The sequence below is a fragment of the Rhipicephalus sanguineus genome, chromosome 4 (assembly GCF_013339695.2).
Source record: "Rhipicephalus sanguineus isolate Rsan-2018 chromosome 4, BIME_Rsan_1.4, whole genome shotgun sequence".
NCBI lineage: Eukaryota > Metazoa > Arthropoda > Arachnida > Ixodida > Ixodidae > Rhipicephalus > Rhipicephalus sanguineus.
Window position 1 is genome coordinate 11434327 of NC_051179.1, and position 6564 is coordinate 11440890.

The 6564-nt window shown below is 43.6% G+C and overlaps 1 long non-coding RNA gene across 1 annotated transcript; it reads right to left on the minus strand.

The window, feature by feature from the left end:
• Nucleotides 1–3182: 3182 nt before the first annotated feature.
• Nucleotides 3183–5674, minus strand: LOC125758005 (uncharacterized). The gene is made up of 2 exons (XR_007415688.1): nucleotides 3579–5674; nucleotides 3183–3403 (listed from the first exon to the last, which is right to left on the minus strand). It is a non-coding gene; the product is annotated as an uncharacterized LOC125758005 (long non-coding RNA).
• Nucleotides 5675–6564: the final 890 nt, after the last annotated feature.

Below are 6564 nucleotides of genomic sequence, written 5' to 3' on the forward strand. Positions count from 1 at the left end.
TGTATGACGCTGTCAAAATCAGCGACAAACAAAACCGAAACGTTAAAGGGACAGACAACCGCTCGGTACACGAATTGAGATAAACCCACTAGTGGGAAAATCATCTGTTTTTCTCATTAACCACGGATTTATAATTTTTATTTCTTCACGGAAGTCGCCTAAAATGATTTTTGGCGCCCCATGCGGCAAAAAAGCGAAGATGCATATGATGGCTATGACGTGACTTTTTACTGGCGTACGCCGTTAATTGTCTCTATATTAGTGTCGAAATGCAGTACACATTTTTTTATTATAATCTTTTGTAACTTAAAATGTGGAAATCAGAATAGTGGCGTCACTTTCGCTTGCCGTACGATCCGATGCTCATGCGCGGCAGCACGAAAGTTTAGCTTTTTACATGGCTTTTGACCAGTCGGAGAAGTACAAGGAGCGCCTGGCTCGCGATCTCGCGAGGAGGAAAAACATTAACAGAAAGGGGTTTGTGATGCTTGGTCCGCAAGTACCATCTAGCAGTGCTGGCTGCCTCAGTCCAGGACGCCACAGGCAGTTGCCGCCCTGCATGCCCTGTCGATCAAACTGATCTGATCATCAAGGTTATCGCTGGCCAGCAACTCCTCCCACCGCTCCACACTAGCTTGGTCAACGGGGGGCAGGCCGGGGATGGCCAACCCCCCGGGGATGGCCGGGGATGGCCGGCAAGTCCATGTAATGTGTATTAATGTGGGTTTCTCAGAGCACCATGGGCAGCGCGCAGGGTATTCTGTTGGGTGCATCTCGCGAGGTGGTAAAGGGAAGAGAACGGAAATTTGGGCAAGTTGGTTTGCATTCATTTTAAAAACAGCGCAGCAATAAAGGGACTTACATGACGATGAGTGTTTGTAAAATTTATTCTACCGGTTTTTATATTTAAAACGGTTGAAAATGTCAAAATGAAGGTGGTTACTTTGGACGAATGCAGTGCGATTTTGACAAAGAGAGGAGACACAGAGAACACAGACGAGCGCCGTTTTGTCTGTGTCTCCTTTCTTCGTCAAAAATGTGTACCAACTCGCCCAAGTCAAAGTATTATTGGAAGGTGGTTAACTGCAGTTGCACTCACTCCTGTGAAAGCAGAACGTTGAGTGTAATCAACAGTTTGCGAGGAGTGCTATCGGCATCGCTATCGCTTCTCAGCGTTGCTGGAGGAAGGACTCGTACATTTTCAGTGGCTTCTCAGAACGAAAAATTCTGCTTACTGCAAGTATCTCTACCAAGGGGGAGCTTTTCATTGCACCTTAAGAGACTGGGGTGAGAAAAATCAATTGTTAGTCCCTTTAAAACAGCCTCGCGTTGCGGGTGCAAAGCATTTTTCTTGCATTCACACGTCAATGATTACCTAAAAATATTTACCATTTGATGTCACTGCCACTCATGAGCGGTTATTCTGTGTTTGTGTGCGCGTGATTACATACCAGGAAGACAATTCAAACTGATTACCATGACCCACGGACACTATTTGTTGTCGAAGTGTGACCAATCAAGCTGTTTGTATGTTTATGTGTGTTACATGCCACAGGCAGAACTCCATTGAACTAAACACACTGCATGCAATACCCTGATTAAACAATGTTTGCCTTGTCACAAATACTTTTTCTGACAATACTGCAAGAAACTCTATGACTTAGCCCTCATAAGTTGCACTTCATATCAAATAAATACATCTAAATAAGAGGATATTTCGATCATCAGGCTTTATTTGGGGCCAACCTGGATGCAACAAAGCTTCAATTAAACAGCCACTGGATTCATTGAAATAAGCTTTATTAAGCCGACGAGATGGCCAACAACCTGTGAATTAGAAAGAAAATTAACAGAAGTTTACAACCCCAAGCCTCTCCAGGCCTAAAAAGACAGTATGGTACAAGTTTCGCAAATGGCTTATTTGCAAATAAGGTAAAAGAGCTGCACAAGAACAGCACCTGCCAATAATTTGTAGTTGTCGATTACCTTTTTCTTTTAATGTAATTAAGATATCTCATTAAATTATGAAGATGTCGAACAAACACTAGTTCTCCATAAGACTTATCCTGTCCTTTATGTCCATGTTCTTTTTTATTGGAGGGGGTGGGGGGAATTCATAAGTGCGAGTCTTCCATAACTGTCTATTTCGAGAGAACTCCGAGAGTTTTCCTTTGCTAATCAAAACTCTGCTGGAAGAAAGACGAGCAAGGAACTTTATTATTTGGTTTCAGATCATTATTACAAAGTTGAAATGTGCGATTTTCTTTTCAAAAGGCAGAAGTGACATAACTCATGACATAACCATTGCATTTGTCAATAGAAATTGCCAAGGGATTGCAAGTTGATGTGATGTTGAAATCGCCACGGGAGTGGAGTGCTGTATGACACAACTGCATTTGATCCTCGGAGTGCAATACACTGTTGAAGACTCGGTGTGCTCTTCGTGGTGGTGATAGTTGCACCCGGCGGCTTGTCGTTTTTGGAGCTCTCTCAAACCAAAACTGAGACTGGTCGGTAATGAGGAGCCTATAATTAATTATTTGCTGCGCACGGCAGCAAACGATGTGCCATGTTATGACTAACAGGCCCCAAGCCACACACTGCAGCAAACAAACGCGAGGCAAAAATGTTTGTGTCAGTGCCCCTTAAAAACACAGCAGTCACTTGTCTATTGACAGGACCAACTGCCACAAACATTCAGGATTTATAAAAGCATAGCATTAGTAGTGCAGATATGCAGCAACCTCTGCGTAAAATTTTCCCATTGAAGCTCGAGTTCGAAATACGAATTTTGCCTTTGAAATTCATTTGTACAAATGAATGTTTTGCTAGCGGTTCACAAGTCTAGAAGTTTCCAACACAAACTAAGAGCTGTTCACCACCAGGTGCATGCATTGTCTGCTTAAAGAATGCTAACATAAAAATTACAGTATTACCTGCATTACAAGGTTTGCTGCAGCAATATAATGCTACTCATTTATTGCCACTTTAGTGGAAGTGATATTTTGTTGCAGTTGGCCTCAAGCGTTCAGTAAAAAAGTTATGTACACCATGCATGATACACAGAAGTACTATTAGAACATTAAATTGTTTAGTGAAGCGGTTTAGTGGCTGTACAAACCAGTCCATTCCTCCATGACACAAAGTTGCAATGGTAGAATTGTGTGTAACACCGCAGACAATTCCCAAGTTTCAGAAAATTTTTAATACACAGCCTTCATAGAACTACTATATGGGCATAAACAATGCAAATCTTGTTGAAACATTGGCTCTAGCAACATTCCCTGTTCAACAATTTTTCATCACAACATAAGCAAGTGCAAATTATGACTTTTTGTTCTTTGTCAAATGATATTTTACATTAAATCAAGAGGCTTCTGCAATTACTTTGGTGCTTAATCAACTACGACAACCAGGGGCGTAGGCAGAAATTTTTTTCGGGGGGGGCACCTCCTTGATTTGTAGTGGGGGCCGGGCAGGCAGATGTGGTCAAGTGTCATTTTGGGCTCAGTATGCAATAGCAAAAAAAAAATTTCGAGGGGGCACGGGTCCAGTGTGCCCCCCCCTGGCTACGCCACTGACGACAACAGCAGTCTTTTACAGAATTGTGGCAATTTGGGTCTGTTGGGTGCACATCAGAAATGATTTGGAGCATAGGAAGACAGGAGACAACATACAAGCGCTGGTATGTTGTCTACTGCCGTCTTTTGTGTCTGCATTTCCTGCGCTACAAGTCACTTCATTCTTTTACACTGCACATTATACATTGTCACTGACTTGACTACTTTGAAATGCTGACAACTCTATGCTTGTCAACTATAACAGCATACAGAGTCCACGACTCTCATAGTCTGCTTTGAAAAAGGTAGCTAAGTAAAACAAAATGCCAAGTGTGAGTGTTCCAGTGGTTTAATTGATAGCACAGTGATAAGTGCCTATACCTCTCAAGAAAATGGGTTCAAACTCCAGTGGAAGTGGTATACCACAAGCACATGGCTGCCCCTGCTTATTTGGCCATGTGTACACCTAACAGCAAAAGTTCACAGGACATTGGCTAAACAAGAAATGCGAATTTCTGCTTTATTAGTTTGTAATGCTTCTCATCTAGCTGGTGACTGTATAGCTTGTGGTACCAGCTACAGGCTGGAACCTTTATTTGGAGGTTATGTTCCCAGACAAAGCGAGAATATAGAATTCTCTAACATTTAACATTTTGCATCCCGCAAAGTTTTGCTGTTATGTGCACATAATAATCACGAGAAAAAATTACCGTAGGTGTTCTATACCTATATAACAAAACTGCTCAGTATCGCACATTGTTTTACTAGCAGTGGTTAGCATCAGAAAAAGTACTGATGAAATTTCTCCCCCATTGTTTATTAGGTAGCTGCTGAATAATTTAGAGCAGTGACATTAGGTCTCATTTTCTTGAATGTGGCACTATTTATGTGCCAGGACAGTGTACTCTTTTAATGCAACAAATTCAAAATACACACCAAATACAGTGCCAGCTACAGACTTTACTGTTTTCAAAGCATCAAGAAAATTGGGGCCTGCAGTCATGTGACATCTCTCAGATGGGTGGTGCAGTGGTCACCACAGCAGTGTAATGAACTTGCCAAAAAATGGGATAACAAGGTTAGTGGAAATAAAATCACACAGTGCTCTGAAAGAAGTGACAACAGAGGACCAAGCTCATGCTGCATTGAACATGAATTCAGAGCGAAAAAGAACAATGGCCAGTACAGCATGCACTCGACTTTCATTCCCAAGAACATGGTGTGGTTTGCGAACAATGCAACACGTGTGGCCACTTCACCAGACCGACTAACACGTGTCAGTTGACTGCGTAACTGTATCATGACTATAGCCAATTCTCATCATAAAATGGGCACTTTTTCTGAATAACCTAGGCAGTGAGGTTGTGCTGGTGTTGGCATGCATTTAAAACTGGTCATGCTGAAAGACGGCATAAATGCATGTTCAAAGGACACTAGAACCATACTGTTGTTATGATGTCGACAGCCATCTAACGGGACATGGAAGTGTTAAACAAAATGTTGCTTTCAGTATTCCTTTGGGAGACCAAAGATAATGCCATGATTTTGTGTTTTTCACACAGTACTGCTATAGTATTGCACACACTAGCACTACTTCAGCTTAGTTTGTCTGCTTGCAGTGTAATGGCATAATGGCAGTTGTGAGCTTTTTTTTTCTTTTTTGCAGCACACAGCAAAGATAAAGCCAAATTGGGGAGGTGGTCTGACAACAACAGGATAATGACAACTTCACAATAAGAACTAAAGCTATTACTGTTTTTGTCGACATAATGCAAAGGACAAAGGAACAATGTTTCAAGCTTTTAAAGGGGTACTGACACGAAGATTCTCAATCCGTTTTTTTGCGTCAAATGAAAGGCCAAGCCCTCAAGAGCCTAGAAAACATATTGCTCAGCATGAGTGCACCCTGAAAAGGTAATTACAGCATGTTTCAAAAGCTAGTTTCGGTTCCTACTGTACCTCGACGCCACAACATGGTATGAGCTTCTTGTCACGTGCTCACACAAGATATTGTGACGTTTCCACGGCCGCTTCACACCGTGGCTCCATTGGCATACCTGCCAAGTTTGGAGAAACGGAATCCGGGAGATCTACTCAACAGGGGGGGGGGGGGGGGTATGAAGTATGCCGACCGCGCGGTGGGGGGGGGGTACTGCGATAGCAATTATATGGACACTGTCAGCGGGATTTTGCGGTCGCCGCTGATCTGTACAGAGTCCAAACCGATAACATTGCTTACGCATCGTCTGTTTCACGTGCGAGTAAATGCGCGCTAGCGCTAGGGACGAACGCGGTTGAAGCAGAGCTGAAACGACCCGGCCGTCACTGTCGCGCAAAGGGCACATGCGATAACATCGCTCCGCGTGCGAGGCCTGTCGTCGGGCAAGGGACCATAAGGGGCGCCGTTGAGACGGGGACGGTCGCGAGCGCTGGCGAACACGCTATCTCGACAGACATCGGTAACGGCTACCCTTTTAAGTGCTGGGCTCTCCACTTAAAGCAGTAGTGACACAAAATTCTGAAGGCGAGATAACTTGTGGGATAGATTTTTGTGAACACAAACGCATCATCTACAAAATATTAACGGCTGATATAACCTATAACACATTTAGGATCAATTTTTAAATTGCGTGTAGCGCATCTGTACGCGAAACGTCCCACCTCGCGTCACCGTGACGCACGGGGCGCGCAATGCACTGGACGCGCGGGGTAAAACTGGATTTCCGGGAGATTTTCCTATGACCCGTACAACCGGAAGAAACGTTCAAAATCCGGGAGTCTCCCGGGTAATCCGGGAGTCTCCCGGGTAATCCGGGAGACTAGGCAGGTATGCATTGGTGACGCACAAGCGGCCATTTTGGAAGTTTCGGTACCTGACGTCATCACAACTAGCCAGAGTGCTGTGTGAAGTCGCCAGAATTAGTACTGTAGCCAGACGTCAAGCTAGTGTCGATGTCGGTAGGTGCGCCATGGGAGCATCGACTTTAACATCAAAATAAAATAT